The 12,101-nt window shown below is 43.0% G+C and overlaps 1 protein-coding gene and 1 non-coding gene across 2 annotated transcripts in view; both read right to left on the bottom strand.

Moving 5' to 3' along the window:
• The window catches only part of Cracd (capping protein inhibiting regulator of actin dynamics), a 231,613-nt gene that overhangs the window by 82,689 nt on the left and 136,823 nt on the right, over positions 1-12,101 (bottom strand).
• Positions 7,449-7,612, bottom strand: LOC118592654. Its single transcript, XR_004946118.1, has one exon. It is a non-coding gene; the product is annotated as a U1 spliceosomal RNA (small nuclear RNA).

Consider the following 12,101-nt stretch of genomic DNA (forward strand, 5'->3'; position numbering starts at 1 on the left):
GTAAAGACCCAAAGACACAGGAAGTGTGTTTCTGTGTAAACTGTCGAGGAGGACCGGCATGAGGAACATGATTGGGGAGAGTGTGATCTCTTGATAGTACACAGGAAGAACCTGATGTGCCTCCCTGTCCCTGGACCTTCAGTGCTAAGGATGTTCGTCTCCTCTGGCTAACAGAGTGTATCTCTCAAAGGAGGGTCTTGCTTCAGGGCAAGGTCAAGGGGCGGGTAACCATGACTGTCCATCTTCTGCTGTTTTCTCACATACCAAGATGCCATAGTTTGGGGTTGCACATCCTGAATCCTGCAGTATCCTAAGGTGATTACTCCGTGGTAAGGTGTCAGCACCCTTGTCTCCTCGACCCTCACTTTGGAATCCACTTCATAATAACTCACTTCCAGTCCTTTCTCCCCAATCCCCCCCACCACTCCCTGTAAAACCCAAGGGGACTTTCACCAAGGTAGGTCTGATAAGGGAGGCCCATAATCTTCATGATCAGCTCAGCGGCCCTGCGCTCTCAGCAGCCCTGTGCTTGGCAGCCTTGCAGCCTCCTCTGGCAGTGTGCCACAGTGGTTTCTGTTTTTCAAACATGCCTTTCTTTGGGCCTTTGCCCCCTCACTGCAACTCTTCCCTCAGACTCCTGCCTGGATGCCTTCCACTCACATGTTCCGTAAACTACCGCTTCCTCCGTGATGGTTAACCAGTTGCTATACGGTGATGGAGATGTGAGCTGGAGCTTAATGAGCCGGTAACATCACAGAGTATGCTAACCCTGCTCTTGGCCCTCCTAGGAAATGAGTAACCTTGATAGTTATCTCTCCATAGACATCTCACAAAATTAAAGTTTCAAAGTTCTATAGTATGTCACTATTTCTAAACAGAATCCGTAACTGGTTTTATGCAAACTCAGGTATCTCCAGCTTAAAGACCTTATCTTTTCTGATGAAAGCGCTGACTTGATAAATACCCCTCGATTTATTGCTTTATGACACTTGGTCAGAAATGAGGGAACAGGTGCTTTTACCGTTTCTCCTCCCCCCATTCTATCTCTTGTAGGTCAATCTATTTTTACCTATATGAAAACAAGGTAAGGCATTTCATTTCCTTTAAATCTACGGCTTACAGTCTATCATATCATAACCCGTGAATACTAATGACTTATTGAAATCCTGTCTTGGAACGCAACTGCATCTGCTCTATGAATCTGAGTGGAAGATAAAGCAAAGGGCATATCATGCCCAGGAGAAGATCAGGGAGTTCCCGAGGCTTCAACAGGACCAAGAGTCTCTTTCTCTCTCTCTCTCTCTTTTTTTTTTTTTTGAGCTGAGGATCGAACCCAGGGCCTTGTGCTTGCTAGGCAAGTGCTCTACCACTGAACTAAATCCCCAACCCCAGGACCAAGATTCTAACTGCTGAGTATTGTTAATCTTCCATCTACATTCTAGCTGTCCACTGAAACCCTCCCACTTGAACCCACACCATGCCTAATTATGTTACATGAGAGCAAACTGATCAACATCTCCACCGTTTTCCAATTTCTGGTATGATTGTGGCCTTAGATGTAGTTAACTCTGTTTCTACACAGTATTGAATTCTATTCACACCTTCGTCATCCCTCTCTATGCCTCTAAGCTTCACTACCCCCCACACCTTCTTCTCTTCCTCTTTTCTTATCTCTCTTTCCATCCACCCTTTCCCTCTCCCTCTCTCCTCTCTCTCTCTCTCTCTCTGTCTCTCTCTCTCTCTCTCTCTCTCTGAGCCATGGTCTCACATAAGCAGCTCTGGTTGGCCTGGAACTCTCTATGTAGACCAGGCTGACCTTGAACTCATAAAGATCCACCTGCTTCTGCTTTCTGAGTTCTAAGGTTGTATAACCCACCACACCTGGTCCATATTTCCCCATTTCTGCAACACAGATTTCAATTATACCAGAGTTGAAGAATTGATGGATTCATGACATAGTGTGTACACATGTTCATTATAACATTATTGATAACAGTAACAACAATCTAAATGTCTATTAATTGATAATTGAATAAAATAAACATGGTATAGAGCCACAGTGTGGAGTATTGTTCAGTCATAAATATATATGCATATATACATATATAAGTAATAATTATAGGAGAAGAGGTTATGAGCTTGAGAGGGAGTGGAGGAAGGCACACAAGGTGGGAGGGAGAGGTGGAAATAATGTAAAGTACTCATGTGAAACTTATGAGAACTCAGATACTACACTAAAAGTATGGCATTAATGAACAAAGTAGTAAACTGGAATCAATAAAAAATTAAGACCCCTCCTCAAAAGGCAATGGAATGAGGGGTTTAGGAGATGGCTCAGTCAGTCAGAGTGCTTGTCGTACAAGTATGAGGACCCGAGTTCAATCCCCCAGAACCCACATAAAAAGCAGCAGCACAGCCCATAATACCAGTGCTGTGAAGGCTAAGACAGCAGGATCTGTGGGCTTCCTAGCTAGCCAGCCTGGACGAATTGCTGAGCTCCAGGGTCATGAAAGATCCTGTTTCAAAAAGTCAGTGCAGAATAACTGAGGGAGACACCTGTTGATCATAGACCCCAACACATGTGCACACACCTGCACACATACCTGTGACATACATGTGCACACACACGAACATGTATATGCGTACACATACACACAGAGAGACAATAAATAGTAATAAAATGAAATGACAAATCACAAACCAGGGGAGCATATTTCCACTTCCTAGACAAAATATATTTCAAAGTCCTAAATTCAAAAATAAAATAAATAACCCAACAGACAATGGGAAACTATTTGAGTGAATACATTATACTGAACACGAATAAATCCAGACTGCACATACTAGGTGATGACAAAGATGAGCAGGGGGAGGAATTCATATTTAAGAATGCCATTTTAGAAAACACTCTTGGTAGTTATTTAAAGAGTTAACCATACACCTGTCTTACCACGTGATCCAGCCAATTCCCTCCTAGGTATTTACTCTAGAGGAATGAAGACACACCCAAGAGGAATGACTTGTATGGGAATGCAACACCTTCAAAAGGAAAACAATCCAAAGTCCGCCAGCAACTTCACAAACAAGCAAGTACATCCAAAGTTATGGCCCACTAAGTGGCGCTCGAAAGTACTGAACTACTGTGTACGCAAACGCGCCAGTCACTCTCAAGTATTCAAAATAACCGCATGAATTAAAGAAGGTCTATACGAGAGAGAACAGCTGATTTTTAGACCTATGATTTCAACGTGTATAGTTCTAAAAATATAAGGCCATCTTTAGTGATAGGTAGAATATTGGAGGGTGCGTTACAAAAAGTGGGGAGCAGTTACAGAAATAAGGAAAGGAATGAGGAGGAGGGTTACATGTCTATACTGTTAAGGCAGTGGGCTTGGTTTTTCATTTTTCTCCATGTTCCTAACCTAGTCTGACTTTTTATTTAACTTGGCAGCATGGATACTTTCTACATGTACCATTCACTCATTAACTCAGTATGTGCAACAGAACTTTTGATGTTTGCATTCATTTTACAAACAAGTAATTTGGCTCATAAATATTTATTGAGCACCTACTATTGGCCAGATGTTTTGCTACAAGTTGGTTATGTATTACTGGGTGATATCCACTGCCCTAGCCCTGTAGCCATGCTGCCAAGTTAAATAAAAAGCCAGAATATCAATCAGTCAGTCAATCAATTAGTCCATCAATCAATCTCACTCTGTAGCTGTGTCTGTGTGTTTATACATATATCAAAGATGCTTCTTGACTGATGTGAACTATTTTCTAAAAGATTTATCACCAGTTGAAAATAACTCAAGTTGAAAGCACATTTGATAGCTAAATACCGTAGCTGAGCCTGGCCCTACTTGAAAGTGTTCAGATCGCTTACATTAGACTGTGGATTTATAATAAAGTACTGTATGCCTCACATGATTAGATAAGTTCTGTACCGAGAGAGAAAACAAAGCAATGTGGAACATAAAAATCAGAAGTTTTTCCTAGGGTCTCATTTTCTAGGTAGCCTCCCTGGAGTTGTGTAGAAGTCTAGTCATCTTTGTTTTACATCTAGTATCCTCCTATGAGTGAGTACATACCATGTTTGTCCTTCTGAGTCTGGGTTACCTCACTCAGGATGATTTTTTCTAGATCCATCCATTTGCCTGAAAACCTCATGATGTCATTGTTTTTCTCTGCTGAGTAGTACTCCATTGTGTATATGTACCATATTTTCTTTATCCATTCTTCAGTTGAAGGGCATCTAGGTTGTTTCCAGGTTCTGGCTATTACAAACAAAGCTGATATGAACATAGCTGAACAAATGCCTTTGTGGTATGATTGAGCATTCCTTGGGTATATGCCCAAGAGTGGTATAGCTGGGTGTTGGGGGAAATGGATTCCCAATTTTCTAAGGAAGCGCCATATTGATTTCCAAAGTGGCTGTACAAGCTTGCATTCCCACCAGCAGTGGAGGAGAGTTCCCCTTGCTCTACATCCTCTCCAGCATAAGCTGTCTTCTGTGTTTTTGATCTTAGCCATTCTGACAGGTGTAAGGTGGTATCTCAGAGTCGTTTTGATTTGCATTTCCCGGATACTTAGGGATGTTGAGCAATTCCTTAAATATCTTTCAGCCACTTGAACTTCCTCTGTTGAGAATTCTCTGTTTAGTTCTATGGCCCATTTCTTAATTGGACTGTTGGGCATTTTGTTATCTACATGAACAACCTGGACGACAGTGGGAGTAATGAAGGGCAAGGTTTGAGGGAAAGAAAGCTTAGGGGAGCAGGAGAACAGAAAAGGAGAACAAGGAATAACAGACCATGATAAATGATGACCACATAAGTACAGGATGAAGCAAAGTGCTAGAGAGGTCCCCAGAAATCCACAATGATACATCCTCTGTAGACTGCTGGCAATGGTCGAGAGGAAGCCTGATCTGACCTAGTCTAGGGATCAGATGGCCAAACACCCTAACTGTCGTGCTGGAACTCTCATCCAATAACTGATGGAAGTGGATGCAGAGATCCTCAGCCAGGCCCCAGGTGGAGCTCCAGGTGTCCAATTGTGGAGAAAGAGGAGGGACTGTAAGAGTGTGAATTGTTCAGACCAAGATTAGGAAAAGCACAGGGACAAATAGCCAAACGAATGGAAGCACATGAATTATGAACCAAAGGCTGTGGAGCCCCCAACTGGATCAGGCCCTCTGGATAAGTGAGACCATTGAATAGCTTGAACTGCTTGGGAGGCATCCAGGCTGTGGGACTGGGACCCATCCTTAGTGCATGAGCTGGCTGTTTGCAACCTTGGGCTTACACAGGGACACTTTGCTCAGCCTGGAAGGAGGGGACTGGACCTGCCTGTACTGAATCCACCAGGTTTAAATGAATCCCCAGGGGTGCCTTGGCCCTGGAGGAGATGGGAATGGAGGGGAGGGGCTGGGGGGGAAGGTAGGGGTGGGGGCGGGAGGGGGAGGACAGAGGAACCCATGGCTGATGTGTAAAATTAAAACACAAATATAATAATAATAATAATAATAATAATAATAATAATAATAATAAATCAGAAGTTAATCAGAAGTTGGGGAACTAAAATGGTTCTACTTACAGAATATGTAAGGTTAAAATATCTTGATATTTAATGACATGGGAAAGAAATCAGACAGTCATCGTCTCTGGAATCAGCGATTCTCTTCCCTTTTCTTCTCCATTTTCTAAGACTATTGACTAAATTTCTCAGACATTTTTATAGGAAAGCACAAGACACAGAGATAATGGTAGCTCTGATGTCCACATCTAAGACAGTCTTTAGTCTGCCAGGAATTTGGGGGATGTTCACTGACTGATCCAGAATGCTGTACCACACATCCCAGCAACACTCACACACGTTCTTGTATTTTTGGTAAGGCCATACACGCACACGAAGTCCGACTGGAAAAGCTGCCAATGCCCCTCTTGTTTTCTTATTTTCAAATCCCATCCATCTTACAAACCTCTATTTGAAAGTGTACACTGTGAGTTTGAGGCCAGCCTGGTCTACAGAGTGAGTTCCAGGAAAGGCGCAAAGCTACACAGAGAAACCCTGTCTCGAAAAACAAACAAACAAACAAACAAAGAATTGCTGTTTGAAGGCTGGGCATGGAGGTGCACACCTTTAATCCTTTAATCACAACTCTAAGAGGCAGAGGCAGGTGAATATACATACATGAATATGTATATGTATATATGTGTATATATATCCATCATACACACAAAGAAAGGAAGGAAGGAAGGAAGAGAAAAAAAGAAACACCATTGAAGCTGGGCATTGTGTCCTAAAGTTATTGTCCCAGCCCTTGCTTGCCATGAGTTCAAGGCCATCCTCGGCTACAAAACCTGAAAAAAAAAAAAAATCTGTTTGAAATTCATTCATTATGTAGAAAAAGAAGCTGTGGTGAGGCCATAAGTCAAGAACACACAGAGCCAAGCTTCTAATCATGATCTAGTGTTTCCAACACTCCACTGCCTTCCAGACAGGCTTTCCAATAGCTCCCCATTACACAGGCCATCTTTTGCTCCACAGTGTCCCCACACAGGCCAGCAGTGCTCAGTACATCTTAGCAACTGAGTAACTGATACCTGCCTGTAATTCATCGGGAAAGGGCCAGATTCCCACCCAATTATATACAGAAGCTAAGGGCCATTTCCGTCTCCATATTCAAGCCTCCTTCACTGGAGCCAAGTAACAGGAAGGAGATGAAAACGTGAAATACCAAAGCTACTGGGTTGCCTGATGAACTTCAAACAGGAAGAAAACCCACATTTAAAGTTCCTACCTGAGCATTTAAGGTGCTGGGCAGACGGGTGGGGGAAATGCGGACTAAACAAGCCAAAGGGGAAGATAACACAGGTGACGACGTAGTGAGCAGCAGGTCTGTGGGTCGCAGACAATCACAAAGGAGGCGTTTTTACTGCTAGGCAGTCATGTATTAGTTCTTTCCCATCCTGGTAAAGGCACTTGAGGCGGAGAGAGAGATGGAGTGAGGCATCCAGAGGGAACCAGAGTCATCCAGAGGCCTCCATGGAGGGAATGGACCTGAAATAAGGCTATGGGCTGTGGCACATACTTTACCCTGGCTGAGTCTATAATATATAAGGTCTTCTTCCTTATATCCACAAAGTTCTCTGCTGTACATATCGATGCTCATAACGTGATCATGAGATGGTATTTGTGTCAGTCAGTGTACACCCTGATGTACGCACAGTGTAGCCTTTCTGTAGATTTTCATTATGTTTGAGGTATTCACAATCGGAAATCCTCGTGTGGCGCAGGACTGGCATGCTCCCATTCATTCATAGTTCGTAGTTCATTCAGGCTGCTGCAACAAAATACCTATGGACTGGGTAATGTCTGAACGATGTAAACGTGGTTCTTTTTTTTTTTTTTAATTTATTTTATTTTATTTTTTAAATTTTTTCGGGAGAGCGCGAACACAGTCCCCCACTACCACAAATTATGCAGTTGCGTTTCCCACATTTGGGGAAATTACAGGGGTCAGCACATCTGGAGTGCAACGGATAAGCCTCACCCTGGGAAAACCACTTTCATGATCATGGTATCTCCCCTGCTAGGTAAGTATGTAAATGTGGTTATTACAGGGTCAGAGACTGCATCACGCATCTTAACATGTAATTGTGTTTAGTGAGGTTTGTACTTCCCAGTTCAAGGTTGAGGTGCCAGAATTGGCGTCTTTGTGGGTCCCCTTCTTCACAGATGGTGCCTTCGCTCTGAGTCTTCATCTGGCAGAATGTCATAAATGAACTCTGTTCCTCACAAGAAGACAAAGGACAAAAGGTCCCAGATAGTTTTCTCCAGGCCCTTTGTACAGCATGGCTTCCATTCGCGGGCATAGAGCCTTCCTGACCCAGTCATCTCCAGCAGGCTCTGCCTTGAACCTTGGGGTTCAAGTTCTGGTATATGACTTCTGAAGCAAACATTCACACGATACATGAAGCAAGCCTCCATGGCTAGTCTATCCCAGACACTTAGCTTTGCTCAGGCCTCTGAGCAGTCTTCCCCGTACTGGCCACCAAGCTGTCACAGCCATCTCCCACCTCTGTCTTTAGCTATGCCTTTCAATCATGTGTCATGTCTCTTCTTGTTTTACCCTCAGGACATCTTCTTGACTTGTACTTGGCCATTTGACAGAAAGGGAAATTTCAGCACGAAGATGTTAACTGTTGACTTCGTATCTCCCAGTTAATAAGGAGGAAGGCTGAAACAGAAGCCCTGGACTTGGGAGTTTTTAATCTATGGCTCTTCTATGACAGTTTAAGACACAAATAACTCCCATTGTCCTCTGGATACTTCTACAGCCTCAGGGTGGGATCTCTCTCCTTCTCCATCCTTGAGTATATATGAGAGTTTGGATGTTCATTCAAAGGCTGGTAACAGAGCCTGGGAAGTTGACTCAGTGGTTGAGGTACTTGATTCATAATTGTTAGGACCAGAGTTCGGATCCATGTAAATGCTGGGGGAGGATTTTGGGAGGGGAGAGCCACTTGCCTATAATTCTAGTCTCTGAGGGAGACTAGATCCCCAGAACAAGCTGGCTAGCAAGACTAGCCATATGGGCTAGCTCTGGTTTTGACTGAGAGACCCTGCCTCAGGAATAGCGAAGATAAAAGAATGATTTGGGACCATGGCTGGTGTCATCCTGAGGCCTCCATATGCATCCACACACAAGCATATGAACATGGACATGGAGAACGGACCCTAAATGGGTTACACGTATTCCACCCCTCCTCCCCCAAGGCTCAGGGATCTATGAGGAAAGAGGGATGGATTCTAAGAGCCGGGTGACACCAAGGAAACTGTTTTCTAGATGCAGCAGGGAAGCGGCACACACAAAATCACAATTGTGATAGCGTCTGCAAAGACCCGCATGAGCTCAAGGGAGACAAAATCCCAAAAGAGAGCGGGGAGGGTGGGTATGGAATCCCATTGCTGGCTAAGGAGCTGTTGGCATTTGGTAGCTGCTGGGAGAGGGAGAGTCGGTTTTCTTTAATGATATGACCCCCTGGGAGGCAGATCACAGGCCAGGATAGGCTTGACTCCCAAGGCTAGTGGAACAACCCAAACTGGACTTGACGGGGAAAATATAAGACAATGATAACTCAAAGTGGGGTGGAAAGGGATGAGAGGGTGGTTATGGGAGGAGCTGGGGGGATGAATATGTTCAAAATCTATTGTACGGAATTGTCATAGAAAAACATTGTTTAAAAAACAAAACAAAACAACATGGAGAAAGGAAGAAGTATAAATATGTGTTCACATATATATGTATATTTGTACATTTGCCCCCATCATAGCATCTCTGCCAGGATGCTCTGCTTTATCTCAGCCCCAAAACAACAGATCCGGCCAAAGCTGGGTATAAACCTCTGGAATTGCAAGCCAAGATGAATCTTTCTGGTTTTTTGTTTATTGGTTTGTTTGTTTTTTAATTATTTCTCTCAGGTAAAATGTTCACAGAAATGAAAGTCTCACTGGCACAACCACTCACATTATGAGCTACATCTAACAGAACGCTCTAACTCTTTTTACCACAGAACGTAGAGAACAGTTTCAGGATTTTGCTGACTCAAAATCATCATAATAAAATGTAGTGTCCCACAGCCTTCTGAGGCCATTAAGGGACAAAGCCTAATTGAACAAACAGAAAAGAGCCAAGAGTACAGTTTCTTAAATCCATGTTTCTCTGCTCTCATCCTCAGGAGCCATTATGCAGTGGGATACCAGGAGTGAAAAGATCTAAATCAACCAAGCTCACATCCAGAGCCCTACATCCCCCTCAAACGCTCCTCTAACAGGATGGTTTGATCTCATTTAATTCACCAGTCATCAAATACCCACAATATGCCTCTGTGGGGCCAGTTATAGTGTTAGCTTCAATGAATCAACAATTCCCCATCATTAACAATGGTTTCCACCTCTTAATTTTTATTTTGTGTGCATGTGCATGCATGTATGTGTGCATGCACACGTGAACATGTACATGCCACAAATGTGTGTGTGGAGGTCACAGTACAACTTTAGAGAGTTGGCTTGCCCCTTCCACCATGGGTTCCAGGACTTGAACTCAATGGAGCCATCTTGCTGGATGAGTTTCTTCCCTTTAAAAAACAGGATTCTAACCCAATATAATTTCATGTGAATAAGAAGGCTTGCCCTTGTAGCTTCCTGTGTGGCCACGTTGCTCTCTGAATACTATCTCACAAAGCCCAATGTTTCATCTGCAGGGCTCATCCACTCACACATGCCCTTCATTTTCTGATGCAACAGAACAATAGTTAAATGGATAAGGGAAAAGGTTAGGAGTAGTCAGAACACAGCTTCCCCCAGCCAGGGTCTGGCCATTAGCACCAGCTTGAAGATGTAGCTTCAGAAAATGAATTTCCTCTAAAAAATGGAAATGTCCTCATATTACACAGTATATTTTATAGAGACATTTCATAACTACCAATGTTCTGATTATGATGCACTCCCCCCAACAGGTACCCCATGTCAGGCTAACTTGACATGTTGCTCCAACTTCACTAACTTGTCATTCCTGCCTCAGTATCCCAATGACAAACTAAAGAAAGTCCGGAATAATTTTTACTTAGCCAAGTATAAGACTTATTTTTTCTTTGTAGGAAGAATTGTCTTGAGACTCAAAATCAAGTATCAATGTACTGTAAAAGGGGGACTGGAAGAAGAAACAGAAGATGATGGAGTCAAATCAAAGGCAGATGCTACTGGAACATGATGGCCATAACTCAGGAATTTTAAGTTGAAGACCAGCCTGGGTAATACACCAACCATGGGGGAAGGGAGAGGCTCAAGATGAAGAAACAATGGGACAAAAGCATTCAGTTAGATGCCTGGATTCCAGACATTCCTCATGCTGAGAGGCAATCACACATGACACGCTGTGTGTTTAACGTCCTCACAGGAATAAGAACATGGAACCAGTAGGTGGTTCCTGGTAGTAATCGCAGCACATGGAAGATTGGGGCAGAAAGAGTGCGGTGAGCCCAAGGACAATCTGAGTCACAGAGTAAGACCCTGATTCCAGAAATGATATGGCAACATCAATAACATGAAGAACCTTACAAGGATCCTGAGGGGATGGCCTGAGAAGTCAGTGCGTCTGATGGAGTATGAATTGATGGCTTCCATAAACAACAAACAGAAAATTATCATGGAGGAAAGACCTCAAGTACCATGATGTTTAACATGATGAAACAGCTTAACAGAAATATGAAGAAAACTTCAAGACAGACAGACAGTGGTGGGGTGTGCCTGTAGTCTCAACAGTCAGAGGACTGAGTTGGGAGGACTGCTTGAACCCAGAAGTTCAAAACCAACACAGGCAAATCAACAAACAAACCAAATATCAAATGCCTGAACTTTGACAACATATTTTGAAAAAACCATAAACATTTTATTCACCTTAAGACAGGAGTAAAATCTAATTCCAATAAAAATAATAATGAGGTAGCCTAGCAAGCATAAGGCCCTGGATTCGATCCTCAGCTTCCAAAATAATAATAATAATAATGAGCGCTCTTAAAAGAAAGAGTACGTGTAACCACCCTATCAGAAATTAGGATGCTTTATGGACTCCGATAATTAAGACAATTTGAAAAGTTACACAAATAGTCAGATCAATGGAACAGAACAGAGAACCCAGAATATAGACCGAATACATTGGTAAATGAGTATGTGATAGAAATGGCATCTTTAATCATCAGAGAAAGTTAGGCTCATCAACAAATGTTTTTGGGGCAGCTGGAGGTCACAGACACTTGCACACACACACGTGCACACATACAAGTGCACATGAGGCAACCTACCTAGCATTACTTGACTGTGATGGAAGAACACACCATCAATGAACCAGTCTTCTTTAAAAAAAAAAATCTAAATCTGAGAGCACCTCAAGAATTACCAATTTACAGAAAATACAGAGGGCAGAGGAATATATAAGCCACCACACAGAGAGACAAACAGACCCACAGGACAAATTCACGGTATCATCCAGAAGAAAGAAAAAGGAAAAGAGACAGAGAACAGACATGTGG

This window comes from Onychomys torridus, chromosome 10 (assembly GCF_903995425.1).
Source record: "Onychomys torridus chromosome 10, mOncTor1.1, whole genome shotgun sequence".
NCBI lineage: Eukaryota > Metazoa > Chordata > Mammalia > Rodentia > Cricetidae > Onychomys > Onychomys torridus.